This window comes from Condylura cristata, unplaced genomic scaffold (assembly GCF_000260355.1).
Source record: "Condylura cristata isolate star-nosed mole 26May11 unplaced genomic scaffold, ConCri1.0 scaffold00035, whole genome shotgun sequence".
Lineage (NCBI taxonomy): Eukaryota > Metazoa > Chordata > Mammalia > Eulipotyphla > Talpidae > Condylura > Condylura cristata.
Window position 1 is genome coordinate 4,627,425 of NW_004567136.1, and position 14,214 is coordinate 4,641,638.

A 14,214-nucleotide genomic window follows, 5' to 3' on the forward strand; every position below is an offset into this window, starting at 1 on the left:
TTCTACCTTAACAATCAAAATATTAACTCACTGGTTTATTTTAATATAAAAATCAGATCTCCTTCTTATGTTCCATTCTGAAAAGCCCAACCTTCACTATCATAGTAAATAATAATACCATTCATTTAGTTGCTGAGGTCTTGCTCATAACAGTTCTACTAAACCCTCTTCTTAACAAATCTGGTACCACTCAATAGTTCAGCAAATAGAACTGACAATACTTTCAAAGTACACCCTGTCAGTGCTTCTCAACACCCCTATGTCAATCAGCATAAAACACCTTTCATATGACTAACAAAATTATTCTGAGATGTGCCTTCTTACTTCTGCTTCGTTATCTTCTCAGTATTTTATCCAGACATTACCTACATATCTTTAAGCTCTAAAACTTTCTAGAATACATAAAATTCAAGAAAATTTAAGTATTAGAAATTTAGAAATTTGAAAAACCAAATTAGGCGGAACATTGAGTAGATCACTGAATGGACAACAATTCATGCCAACTACTAACAGAAAAAATTCTACTTTGGAAAAAGCTGATTAGAGCTATAGGATTAAAGTCATTATCTGGATATGTTTAGAAGGTAAAGGACATGTCAACATTAGAATTTGATTTTCTCTTAGAAATGTCAAAATATGGCTACAATAATTTATATAGCTCCATATATTGAATTAGGTAGAATGATGTGGCATAGACTATTTAAAAGTATCAAATACTGAGGGAGTATCTTTAACGAATGGTATGGTTTGACCTTGGAATTAATGTCCTGTCTTAATTAAACTAATTACCAGGAAAACCATAGTTCTACATTTTTGTACAAAGGGTTTACCAAAGAAAGTTAAACAAAGAGATAAAGGAAGACTTAGAAGACCACAGTCTACATTAAGTTTTTCCTTGGTCTACCCAATTCTGTTCTCACTGGGAGGAATATTCTCCCCCGTGGAGAAATTCCACAGTCATTACTGGTCTTCTATGTAGTGGGAAGTGGGTGTGTTAGAGTCATCATGTATTAACTCTTACTTGTATACATACTTCAAAGATTGAGGCCGTATTTCTCTTTATTCATGGAAAAGACCGAGTTATATTTACCTATGCTTATTTCTCTAGGGTAAAGGGATATGGACTACATTTCATTTGAAAATAGAGAAAGCTTGAGTTCTTCTTTGGAAACACTCTACATTTTTTCCTATACCCAAAAGTGCTTGCAGCACAGGTCACACACAACATGCTTAAGTACTCAATATTCACTTTGTACTTACTCAACAGAGTAAGATTAAAGTTAAGACATATAGAGAATGAAATATTCAGATAACTTGAGTCAAAACCTTAATTCATATGCAGGTTTACCCACCAGGTCTCTGGTGAATACTCTCACAGCCCCCACAACCCTCACCCTGGACATCTGGCTTATACCCAATATCTTATATGCATAAATAAAAAAATAAATCTTTTTTAAAAATCTAAAGCTATTCATGACATAGCTTTAAAATGCCAGAAAATGCTATTTTTTAAACACCTTTCAAAATAACTAGTCATTGCTTTTCTGCATACAATATCATCCATAGCAAATAAAGAAAAATGATAGTTGCATGCAATATAGGATCGCTTTCTCAGCCCTGATTAAGGAGAGAAATTGTTCTAAAGAACATTATAATAATAGCTGGTAAAATTTATTCTATATTAATACATAAGTACTATTGATAAACTTAGTGATCTTGAAAGCTACAAAAGTTAATGTAATAGGATGCAACTTTCACTCTTAGAAAGTAAATCCTGAGAGAGACCTAATATTTTGAGAATATTTAGACAAAGTATATCGGGAATAGGGAAATAATATTTAGCAACCTACAAATAATTCATAACCTCAGACAATATAGGAGGGAAGAGAGAGAGAGCTGGAGAGATAGAGATATAGAGAAATAAAGAGCATGAGAGAAACAAATAGAAAGTAATGAAAGGAGGAAAAGTAAGAAAAGGAGAACATAACTAAGAAACTATATGGGTGAAAAGTATGTGGGGGTTCTCTATAAAGTGCTTGAGACTCTAAATTTCAAAAATAAAAAGTACAAAAAGAAAAACTGGTATAAACTATACTTAGGAAGGCTATAAACCTCCAAAAAACACTCAACTTAGAAAAAGTTAACAATTGCTGCCTCTAACAATCATCTGATTCCTGTGATTAGAGGAAACATGAACAATCATGTTGCTGATATAGTCCATTTCATTTTGGCCTTTTAAAACTCTGGAACATTACTGTTTAAACTAGACTTAAGTTAAAAAACACTTTTCACTTAAGAGTGAGATTAGCTAAAAGAGTAAGATTGACTACTATCCATTATGTACCAGTTTTATGACTATCACACCACTGTTATTTGTTAAACTATAAATGTTTCAAGGACAATTTCACAATATTTACGGCAATCAAAACTATTACGTGAAACTGATAATCCAACAACACCATATCTAGAAATCTACCTTATATAACTATGAGTCCAAGTTCATTAACAGATGTAATTATAAACATTAAAACATTATATGTAATAGTAAAAGTAAACAGTTAACCTGTGTTTTCTAAAATAGAAACATAAACCCCATACTATACACAATTTACTACAATGAAAAGTCTGTAAGTAAGCTATATTTATTGATTTGGAAATAGATCCACAATATAGAAAAACAAAGCAGCAAAACAATATATCCAAAATGATCACATACTTGCAAAATAAATCCCATTAAACTTAAACAAGCTTGGAAAGTTGTTGACTACTGTGTCACAAATGACATAGTCCCCTCAGAAGAATGGAAAATGGAGGATGAATGACCACAGTTTGCTTGCAATTATTTAATAACCCACTCATTCTTAGTGGTCCCACTTCAATGTACTAAGTGTCCAGTCTGTCTACTGATCCAGGTTGGGCAACGCAATTTGTGGTTTCCTACAGTTTATGCTCTATAAGTAGACAATTAAAAATTACAATGATCAAAGTCACCTACATTAAGCCCAGTAAGGTTAAACAAAAAACAAACGAAAATCAAAGTAATGTGGATACAAGTAAATGTCTTTGGTACCTTTAGTCTTTTTATCCCGTTCCAAACAAGCAAATCACAGTGATACCAAGGAAATGACAAAGCCCTAAGTTATACAAGATGACAACATCATAGTTCAAAATGTCAATGCAAGTCTGGCTCTCCTTTATACACTAGAGCTGGGATGACATCAAGTCTTTCATTAAAAATTAGGGAAAAGAACATCTAGAGTCAAACTCATATACTATCCCAGACTGAGGCCAACTACAGGTCTTAATGAGCTTAATAAAAAAAAAGCTACAGTTGACCTTATTTAGAACTCTAAAATCTGCATAGTCACACTCATGATTCAAGTGAGGAACAAAGTATCTTACAAATGGCACAAAACTGCCACAAGGGGCAGACTTAGCTTGAGAGAAAGTCTGCTTATTATCTGGGTAAGACCAAGCTGTCCATAGGGTTGCACTCATTATGTTTATCACACATAAATTTCACTCCCATTTGGAAAGTAATCATGGGCCTTAAAAAATGCAATGAGGAAAATACAACAATACAGTAAAGCACAAGATATGTTTAGAACACAGAGAAGTACTCAACATCCCAGGCAACTACTTGCCAAAAATCACGTTTCTTCTATTCCTGGGGATAGATATGAACAATCTGTATCCTTTAAGCGACACAAAGACATGATAAGCTTCCAGAAAGTTGAAACAATGAGAACATTTAGTGATGCAACCACTGTAGAAGGTTGTCTACGATCCTCTTGTCCACTAGGTCACCATCTGGGAGAACAGGGGGAGAGATTGCAAGTGAAAAATAAAAAAAAAAAAAAAAAACAGGTTATCACATAACAATTCCTTGTAACAGATGGATAATATCTTCCAGACAAGCATTTCAATGGTATTCCATAGGAAACAACTCGTATGATCCTAATGCTAACAAACTCAAGCTACAAAATCCAAGCATACGTACTATACAAAAATGGTGACATAATGTTCCTTCTTTGGCCAATTCACTGTGATTTGAATTCCCATCTTCTATTCTAACTTAATTTTCAAGACAGTCAACCATATTTTTACTCTTTGGACAACCATTTTCTCTGTAATTTCTTACTTTTAATTTGCATACTAGCACAGGGTTAAAAAAAATCAAATAAAGTAACACAATGTAAGATGTACTCTGTAAAATCCATGGTATGTCATTACAGTCTTTCCTAACAGGAAAACTGTTATCACAATATTCACATAGTGACTCTCCTTGATTTCTTAAAGGTTTCTTGAGGGGGACCTCCCTGGGGACACAATGGGTCAAAGCACAACACTATGAAGCAATCCACAACAACTGCAACATGAGTTCAATATTCTGCCAAAGGGTGACCCACACAGCTTAGCAGACTTCTCCTGAACCGCCCACTGATCCCTTCAATAGTGTATTTCAGTCAATTCTCCTGTTCTGATCCCAGTCTGAATCTGGTAAATTCTAAACCCCTGTACTTCTGGCCATACAACCCAGTTCTTGTATAATAAATAAATAAACCTTTAAATAAATAAATCTTTAAAAATGTTTCTTTAGGAAACTCTAAATGGTAAAAAAAAAAAACAACAACTACTTTGTATTTCTATTTTGTGATTTCAATAATTCCACAAACAAGTAAACTTTTTTACTTATTCCATAAATAAGTAAACTCTAACATTCTCTGAATCTTTCCCTGGTGATACAATAGGTTAAAGCATAGCACTATGAATCTATCTGCAGCCACTGCAGCATGAGTTCGACTCCTGGCCAGGGAGCTGACTGACATGACACAGCAGACCTCTCCTGACCCACCCTATGCTGCCCTCAGCAGTGTATTTCAGTCAATCTGCCTGCTCTGCTCATTCAATCTCCCATTCTGTCTCTGGTAAATCCTCTCACTCCCCCTGTTTGGTCTGTACCCTAGTTCTTGTATGCCTAAATAAATAACAGTCTGGGTTATACTATACATACAAAATGATTACATAGGCAACAAAGTAGGATTGGTGAAAACCAATGGTGGTGTGAACTCAAGCAGGAATCTACTACAAAATCAAAATAGACAAAACAGTAACTTGAAAAGAATATAGACCTTAATATCCTTACCTGCAGTCAATATCTCTTTGGTTCATGCTATAAAAGATATTTTATAAGGAAAAAAAGGAAAAGGGAAAAAAAGATTGAAAATATTTTAAGATTCTTCATCCATTCATTAATTGAAAGCATAGTGAAACCTACTTGCATCATTAATGAGACTATTCCTCATCTTCCCAACATTACCTACTGACTGATATTAGTAGTACCTTCACCCATTAACCTAGAAATAAAATTCAACCTATTGATGCAATCATACACCATGTAACCTGACGCAATTCTACTTTTTAATGATTGCCCATACTTTTTGATATCCTTTTATCTATGTCATCCTCCTTAAATACAAAACATCTAACATTAAACTGAAATTAAATATACTGAACTCATAAAGATTATAGCCCCTATCTACATAAAATCTCATTATGTTTTAAGAAGTAAAAATAGTCCCTCCCGGGTTTTGCAAGGGGTTAAGTCTCATCACTAGGAAGCTATCAGTAGCCACTACAGAACAAGTTAGATCCCCAGCCAGGGAGTTGGCCCACATGGTGCAGGAGACCTCTCCAGCTTTGCCTACCACTCCCCTCAGCAGTGTGTTTCAGGAGATCCACCTGCCTCACTCCACACTCTGTCTCTGGTGAACCTTTAACCCTCTGTTCCTCTGGCCAACATCCCAGCTTTGTATGCATAAAACAAATGAGTAATAACAATAAATCATAAAAATATATGAGTAGTATAAAAAATCCCTATAATCTATGTATCAACATGGAATGAAATTAATAATATTTACATCTATTCATTTGCATCCAATTATCAAATACTCCATCACTGGAATTTTATGTTTCATAGAATTTTGATAGAACTTTAGGTTTTCAAATTCTAGAAATTCTACCACACATCAAATTATAAATATATAAGTAATACATCTGTGTTACTTATTCTTACCAGCACTTCTGAAGAATGAAGACCACCAAAATAACAACTTTAAGAATTTGGGTTGATATAGGTAAGTCATGTAGAAAGCTTCTAAAAGGTCTCACTTCTTAAATTGGTAAACTGCTCAGGTAAAACTGCAGGAAATATGGGAAAATTGTAGTATATATAATGACCAACATAAAATACAGATGGTAAAGTCATTTTTAATCAACCCCCTAAAAATTAGCAAATCATAAAAAATCACTTGAAAATCACAAAGACTACATCTTTGCACTGTGGTAAGCTTTTTGTTTTAGAATATTTGAGAATCCAATACCTGAGAACTCAAACACTCCACCTTCCTAATTTTATAAATAACAAATTAGCTTATCAAGTTATTAGCTTCAGCCCTCAACAATACACCTATGTTCTCATTTGACTTTACATAGGTAATTTCATTGTAGCGTCTTTTTCCAATGATTTAATTTCTGCAACAAGGTACCTAGCTAGTACCTGCAACAAGGTAACCTCCCAAGGGGTTAAAGTGCAGCACTATGAAGATCTTTGCTGCCACACTGGCACTAGTAGTTCCATCCCCAGCCAGGGAGCTACACTCAAGGCACAGTAGACCTCTCTTATCTTGCCTACTACTCCCCTCAGCAGTATACTTCACTGCAGTGTATTTGCCTGTTCTGCTCCCCAATCTGTCTCTAGCGAATCCTCATTGCACCTGTACCTCTGGCCTGTACCCCAGTTCTGTATTCATAAATAAATAAATCTTAAAAAAATAAAGAAGTCTACGTTTTTGAGGCATAACTAACATTAACAGTTAGTTAATTAACATTAGTTAGTTAATTAACAGTTAATTAACATTAACAGTTATTTTTTACCTTGAATAAAAACTTTCAAGGTCTACTTTTTTTTACAACATTCAAATAATAAATAACTATCATACTACATTACACCATTCTACATTACACCATTCTACATTACAATCGCTAAGGCATTTCTAGAGTCTAACTCTTGACAACCTTTATCAATTTTGCAGCCTCCCTACTTTTTCCAACCCTGTCAGTCACCAAGCTGTTCTATTTATGTGCTTGGTTATTTTATTTATTCCTTGTTTAGAGAGTCCACATACAATTGGAAATATCTGTGTCTGTTTTGGTAGGGCTTGTTTCTGAAAATCAAACATTATGGTAAGTATCAGTAGATCAATTATTTTTATAGTTTAACAGAGGAAGTGAAAAAATTTGTCCATTCAACATTGGGGACATTTATTTACAGTTTTTGATCATTATGAGAAAATTTCCCCAAGTCTTTAGTCCATATATTTTCATTTCTTGTGTGTACAGGCTTTAGAAGTCCATAAACTGCTAATGAAAGCATATGTGATTTTGTTTTCAACTTTTTCCTAAATTCCTTTATTTTAAAATTTTAATCTTTAGATCTTGTTGGTTTAGGAGATAGAGAGGGGAACACTGCTTTACTGTTAACACAAATAGCCTGTTCTGTAGTTGGCAAGAGGAAGTAATCACGTATATCTTTAGTGCATTCCTACAGTCCCTTCAAGAAACAAATATGTCTACATTGTCCTACGATGACAGTCAACAGACAAGGCTCTACCCACACAAAATGAGTTACATGAGGCTAATTACAATGTTCTGCTAATGTCTTGTGCTTATCATTAAACCTAAAAACCTTGATGAAAACAGTGGCTCTCAGTGAAAACAATAGAAATACGGATATTTTCCTAGTTATTATTTTTTAAATAATGTTTATTTTTATCCTTAACTATTAAACAATTTATTATTTGTTTTCACATCACTGTGCTGATCATTAACAGCCTATCCATTTCATGTTCATTTGGCTGTTATTCCTAAAATAAATTTAACCAACACATCCATCTTTCCATTCTTTCGTCGTAACTCGAACTCCATGTAAACTTACATTATGGGGAAATTTCATTCTCTACTCTTGCAACTTTTCTTCCATCAATCCATTATTACAACCATATCTTATACTAATAATTCAACACTCATTTTATGTATTCATTTGACAATCCTTAAACATTTCTATCTATATTACTCAGTTTGAAGTCACAACTTGAAAATGTCACAATGAAAAGACCTCTGTAGGTTGGGTCTACTGCCATTTCAGAGTAGCTTTGCTTATTATTCCAAGCTCTCCCCCCTGAGGCACCGCTGCTGTAACATGTGGTTCTGTAATCACTATGATGATTATATATAAGATGAAATATATAAGAAAATTACATAGAGGCTACTGGTCTTCTAACCAAGATTTATGTCAGACAATATTTTTTCGTAAGTTATGCTACCAAATGAATTAATTCTTGTCATTGCTTGGCACTCAAAATGTCCTTTAGACAAATTATTTCTAAGGAGGCTCATCAGTTCCTTTAGAGGATAATCTCAATATTGGCCTTAAAGTTTTAATCAAGGTGAGTCTCCCTGGAGGCACAGGGGTTAAAGACAATGCTCTCAAGTTATTTCCAGCCAATGCAGTATGAGCTGGATCCCCAGCCAGGGAGCTGACCAATATGCCTGAGAAGACCACTCTGTCTAGCCCATTGTTCCCCTTAGCAATTTATTTCAGAATGTCTACCTGTTCTGCAACCTACTCTGTAGTGAATCCTCTTATCCATTGCACCTCTGGCCTTCACACCAGTTCTTGTAAGCATAAATAAATATATCTTTTTAAAAATTTAATCACAGTAATGATAATGGTGAGTGGGCCAAGCTAGAGACAGGGAAAACTGATAAGTGAACATCTCCCACATTCTCCAACCTACCACCACTCCCAATCATCGCCCCAGCAAAGACAAAGGGAACTCAATAATTCTCTCTGGTATTTTTAATTCTATATAATAATTATTGTTTCATATTACACACCTCAAAAATTGGAGTTTTCATGATTTCCTTGCCCTTGTTCCAAAGTGTACAGAGGGATGAGCTGAAGATAACTGGGTCAAAAGATCCAGTTTAGGCCCTCCCTGGTGGCGCAGCGGGTTAAAAGCGCAGCACTGAGAATCTGAAGCCACTTCCGCATGAGTTCGATTCCCGTCTGCCCCGGAGGAGACCACATGGCGAGCCAGACCTCTCCTGACCCGCCCGCTGCTCCCCTCAGCAGTGTACTTCGTCGATCTGCCTGTTCTGCTCCTCACTCTCTCTCTGGTGAAGCCTCTTGCCACCCCTGAGCCTCTGGCCTGTACCCCAGTTCTGTACGCACAAATAAATAAATAAATCTTTAAAAAAAAAAAAAAGATCCAGTTTAGTTGATCAACTAAACAGATGAATACAAATCTCCTCCTCACTCCAGGGCATAATTGAGAGATATTGTACTTTAAGTTTGTTTAGGCATTTATTGTTCTGACCAGGAATGGGGAAAAAATGAACTGTGTAATTTTAAAGTAAAGACCATATTCATGGTCACAGAGGTGTTACTTATACCTCCTTTCCACTCTCCTTTTGAAAACATCAAGAAAGAGCTATACTCTGATTGCAGGTGTCCATTTCATTTTGTTTTACCCAAAATCACTTCTAGAAAAAAGTATCATTTCAGTTATTGTGTGCTATCCCAAGTTACTTTCCCCCAAAATAAAACTGATGGTTAATGGGAATAGTCTGAGGCATTTCCGTCTTCTGACATTCCCCCTAAGTCCTGCCACAGCACAAGACTCCAAATTACGCTGTTGGATTAAAGCCATGTGAAATGCATCCATATAATTTGAAGTCATAGATGACTAGGAATTAGCCTGTCCTGAATCAACCCATCCACACATTTTTAGACATTTCCACGAGCTTCATCTATACTTTTATCCATTAGTTGATGTGCTTATTTTGCATTCTCAGGAAGTCAAGATATTTAAAAATTTAACTTCCCATTGGTCACAACACTGTAAAGAGATGTGATTCAACAGTTTCTGATCCACCTTCCCATTCCACTCTTGTATCTACACACACACATGCACACACAAACATGGAAATACACTTATATATAGGCAAATATACCATCCCTGAATTTTAAATATTTCATTAATTACATTTAGAAAGCACATTTAGATCCATAAATTGACCACAGTTCTCATAATCTCATCTTGATTCTACCTATCTTCCAATCATGACACCACTCTATGTATCCATTCATCTATTATTTACCCATTCTGGCATTTATCCAATCATCTAATGAAGCAATCTTATGCAACAACTGATCACATATACATCAAGTAGTGGCAGAGTTAGAGATCTGAACAGCTAACAGTTCTAAGTTCTAAATTACTCACTTCCAACTTCAAAAAACAAGTATAACATTTGACTCTAAGTCTTTTACATAGAATCTTTATACTTCATGTAGCATACTTCTAGTATGAATTGTCAATACTTACATATTATTCAAGTGCTCTCAAATCATTGACATGAAAAGCGCATACAAGCTCAGGATTTATTTTGGAAACTGCTATCACTCTGCCAGCAAAAGCTGCTCTATTCATTACTTCCAATATCAACAAATACACACAACTTTTCCAGGAGTATCTACTTTGTTAGAGGGTACTGACAAAACCACTAGTTTAATGAGTATCTACTCACCCCAAATTTAGCTTTTAATTTATAGTTTAAATATTAAACAAACTTTTTGTTTATGTCCTGTTTCATTACATTACCCAATGTCCTGCTTGACAAATTTCTACTGAAATTCGTAAAATATTTTGGCTTTCACTAAGGCAATCATCAAATACCATTTAGCTACAATCACTTCCTACCTACTACTTCTGCATAGTTCCATTAATATCACCAAAATTATTCCATAAACATATTAATCCCATATAAGTTTGCATATTACTGGAAGATGTATTCTGAATTTGCCATATTTTTACTACCTGCTAAATTTGTATCCATTAAAGTTTTACATATACACAGAAAATGACATATAAGATTCACCAAAGCTTGGTGAAAGAATGTTAAACTTATAGCCTTTTGCTACTCTGATACTTGAATAGTTCATAGTATCTTGTTTTTATTTTCAATTAAGAGAATTCAATGATTAGAGATTTCACCCTTTTTAATTGATACTACAAATACCTTTGCAAACTATATTTTGTTTTTACTTTGTCTATAATGTTTTAGAACTGAGATGATCACAATAAATTTTTCTTGACTCCCAATTTAAAGAGAAACCTACATTTTTTAATAACTATTTTCTTCATATTTAAACTTGACTCATAATAAAATTATTCAGGCTGAATGACTAAAGAAAGGATCAAAATTTTCCTCTCTCCATTTGGTTAACAATTCTCTCTTCCCCCAGATTTCAGATTAATGTATTACATTTTCCATTTTCTAATACACCTGTAAACGTGTGAATTTCTATGCTATTACAATACTATGTCAATAAATGTTTCTAATTACATACAAAAGCTTTTAATCTGGGATCACTCATTGTCTGATCTACTATTCCTATTCTATGCCAGATGTTCCTTTATCAAATAAACTTATCAAACTGGGTGGCTAAAAATATTCTCCAAAATTTGAAATAATAAATTGATTCATAAATGAATTTAAGATATTGAATCTTAAGCTGTCAAAAACAATTTTTAAAGCTCAACAAAGAATTGCTAAATTGTACAATCTTTTGCAACAACGGCCATTATGTAAAGATGCACAAAACGACAGATACGGCAATTTATTTTCCACCTAAAAACCTGAATTGTACAAAGGTAATAGGCTGGAATTTCTGTGCATTCTTATACACATATGCTAATCCAGAAAGGCTGAGCCTTCTAGAAACAGCATCAGGCTATATAGTGAAGCAGTCTAACATCTTACATAAATACTTTTAAAAATCTGGCTACAGCCCTCCCTGGTGGTGCAGTAGGTTAAAGTACAGCACTAAGAAGCTTAAGCCACTTCAGCATGAGTTTGATCCCAGCTCTGAAGGTGATCCACATGGGGAAGCAGATCTCTCTGGACCTGACCAATGCTCCCCTCAGCAGTGTTTTTTGCTAGTTCTGCTCCCCATTCTCTCTGGTGAATCCTTTCATTGCCCCTGCACCTCTGGCCTTTAGCCCAGTTCTGAGTGCATTAATGAATGAACCTATTAAAAAATGTAGCTTAGCTGATCATCCAATGAGTGGTGGGTAAGTGAATGGGGGATAATAAAAAATGCATTGTTGGCCCACCCTAGTGATGTAGTACTGTGAAGCTGGCTGGGCTACTTCAGTTCAAGGTCAAGGCCCCACAACCAAATGAGGTTATCCACATAGTGTAACACATATCTCTAAACCAGTCCACTGTTCTCATCAGTATACTTCGTCAATCTTCCTGTTCTGCTCCCACTCTGACTCTGGTGAATCCTCTTACTGCCCCTAAATCTTTAAAAAAATATTTATACACACAGAACTGGGGTACAGGGGAGAGGCAGAGGTGTGGTGAGACAATTAACCACAGACACAGTGGGGAACAGAACAGGCAGACTGAGGAAGCACACCACGGAGGGGAGCAGCAGGTGGGCCTGGAGGGGAGCAGCAGGTGGGCCTGGAGAGGTCTGCTGCAGCATGTGAGTCACTTGTGGGGCAGGGATGGAACTCTTGCTGAAGTATATTCAGCCTCTTATAGTGCTGTGTTTTATCCTAATGTTCCCACTAGGGAGGGCCCATAAATCTTTTTTAAAAAGGCAATTATCACTGAAATTTAATGGAATTGTTCCATTAAAAAATGGACCCAAAGAATACATTCCTTATTCATAGCATCAGCTTTCACTGTTCCCTTAATATCAAAGTCACCTTTCATTGAAATTGTTAAGAAACACAAACTATTTCCTGCACTGTCCTCCAGCTCAATTCTTTCCAACATATTCTATCCATGAAATCACAGTAATAAAGGAGTCAAATTTCAGAGGAAAATAAAACATGTAAGACATGGCACAAGATAACACTAAATGTTCATCATATGAGATTAACTGACTTTTACGAACCTAAAACAAACATAAAAGGCAGTATGTCACGCAAAGCTAAAATGACCTTTGAAACACTTATAAGTGTCCTATGCTGAAATTCATGTTACCCCAATGACAAAATCCATAAGGACATAAATACTGAATAATTTACTCCAATATCCTTAAGTACTGATTTTTATAAAACAATTCAAAAATTAAATGGCATTAGTCAGTAAACAAATTAATTCCTTTATTTGCTTATCCTTTAAGCTCCATTTTTCATTTTCTAATGCATTCTCTTATTAGTACAATGAGATACATCAAATATTAGGTAGTATGTGAATAACTTGCTAATACTACTATTACTGGAATTACTAGGAGTTCTAAATTTGCTCAGGAAAATAAGTCCTATGATGTGCCAAGATTCCTTCTTGGCTGTCTCTGTGTAATGTATCAGTTCAAAAATTTGCTCTATCTTCACTATATTCATGAGGAAACTGACATCTATAAATGGAGCAAAAGGAATGCAGTAGATTTAAAAAGTTTTGGGTACACCAAGAATGATCAACTGTAATACATAAAGGTTTCTATTAAAACTATCATTAAATTTTGAAGAAATCCTCAATAAAGTGAAGGAAAGCCTCACATAAGACTGCTATGCAAACAAATTCTAAAGTAACAGAATCAGTACTAACAATTAAAAGAACACTTTCCGCTTCTATGTATTCTATAATTACCTATGAATTATCAAAGACGAAAACCATCATTTTGGAATTTAACTGAAATGCCATTTGAAAGCATAGAAAAATGATGCTTGCATTTCATTAGGAAAATAATGTGGGTGTACCATATCCATCATTAACAGAACTGTGAAATGTCTGCAAATGAATAATGCCAGTAGTCACGAAATAATTAGATTAAAATAAAGAAACATACCTTGAAATGTGATAAGAAGGCTCAATGTTAAAGATATCTATTCTCTCCTAATTAATCTATTAAAATTTGGTGCAATTAAAATTAAAACTGCATATTTTCCAACTTGCAAAATAACGTTTAGCCCCAACAGATAGGAAAAATGTGAGCATAGACAGGGAATATTCTGAAAAAGAGAAATGAGATTAATCTCAACGCAATAGATCAAATAAAAAAAAAATCACCAGTACTTTTACTTTATCAATAGAAAACAGAAATAAAATTCAGCTAGTTATGTGTGGTGA

General features: G+C 34.7%; 1 long non-coding RNA gene across 1 annotated transcript; it reads right to left on the reverse strand.

Moving 5' to 3' along the window:
- Nucleotides 1-2,639: 2,639 nt before the first annotated feature.
- Nucleotides 2,640-14,093, reverse strand: LOC105854387. The gene is made up of 4 exons (XR_001146065.1): nt 13,934-14,093; nt 6,077-6,201; nt 5,147-5,173; nt 2,640-3,810 (listed from the first exon to the last, which is right to left on the reverse strand). It is a non-coding gene; the product is annotated as an uncharacterized LOC105854387 (long non-coding RNA).
- Between the last annotated feature and the right edge of the window lie 121 nt (nt 14,094-14,214).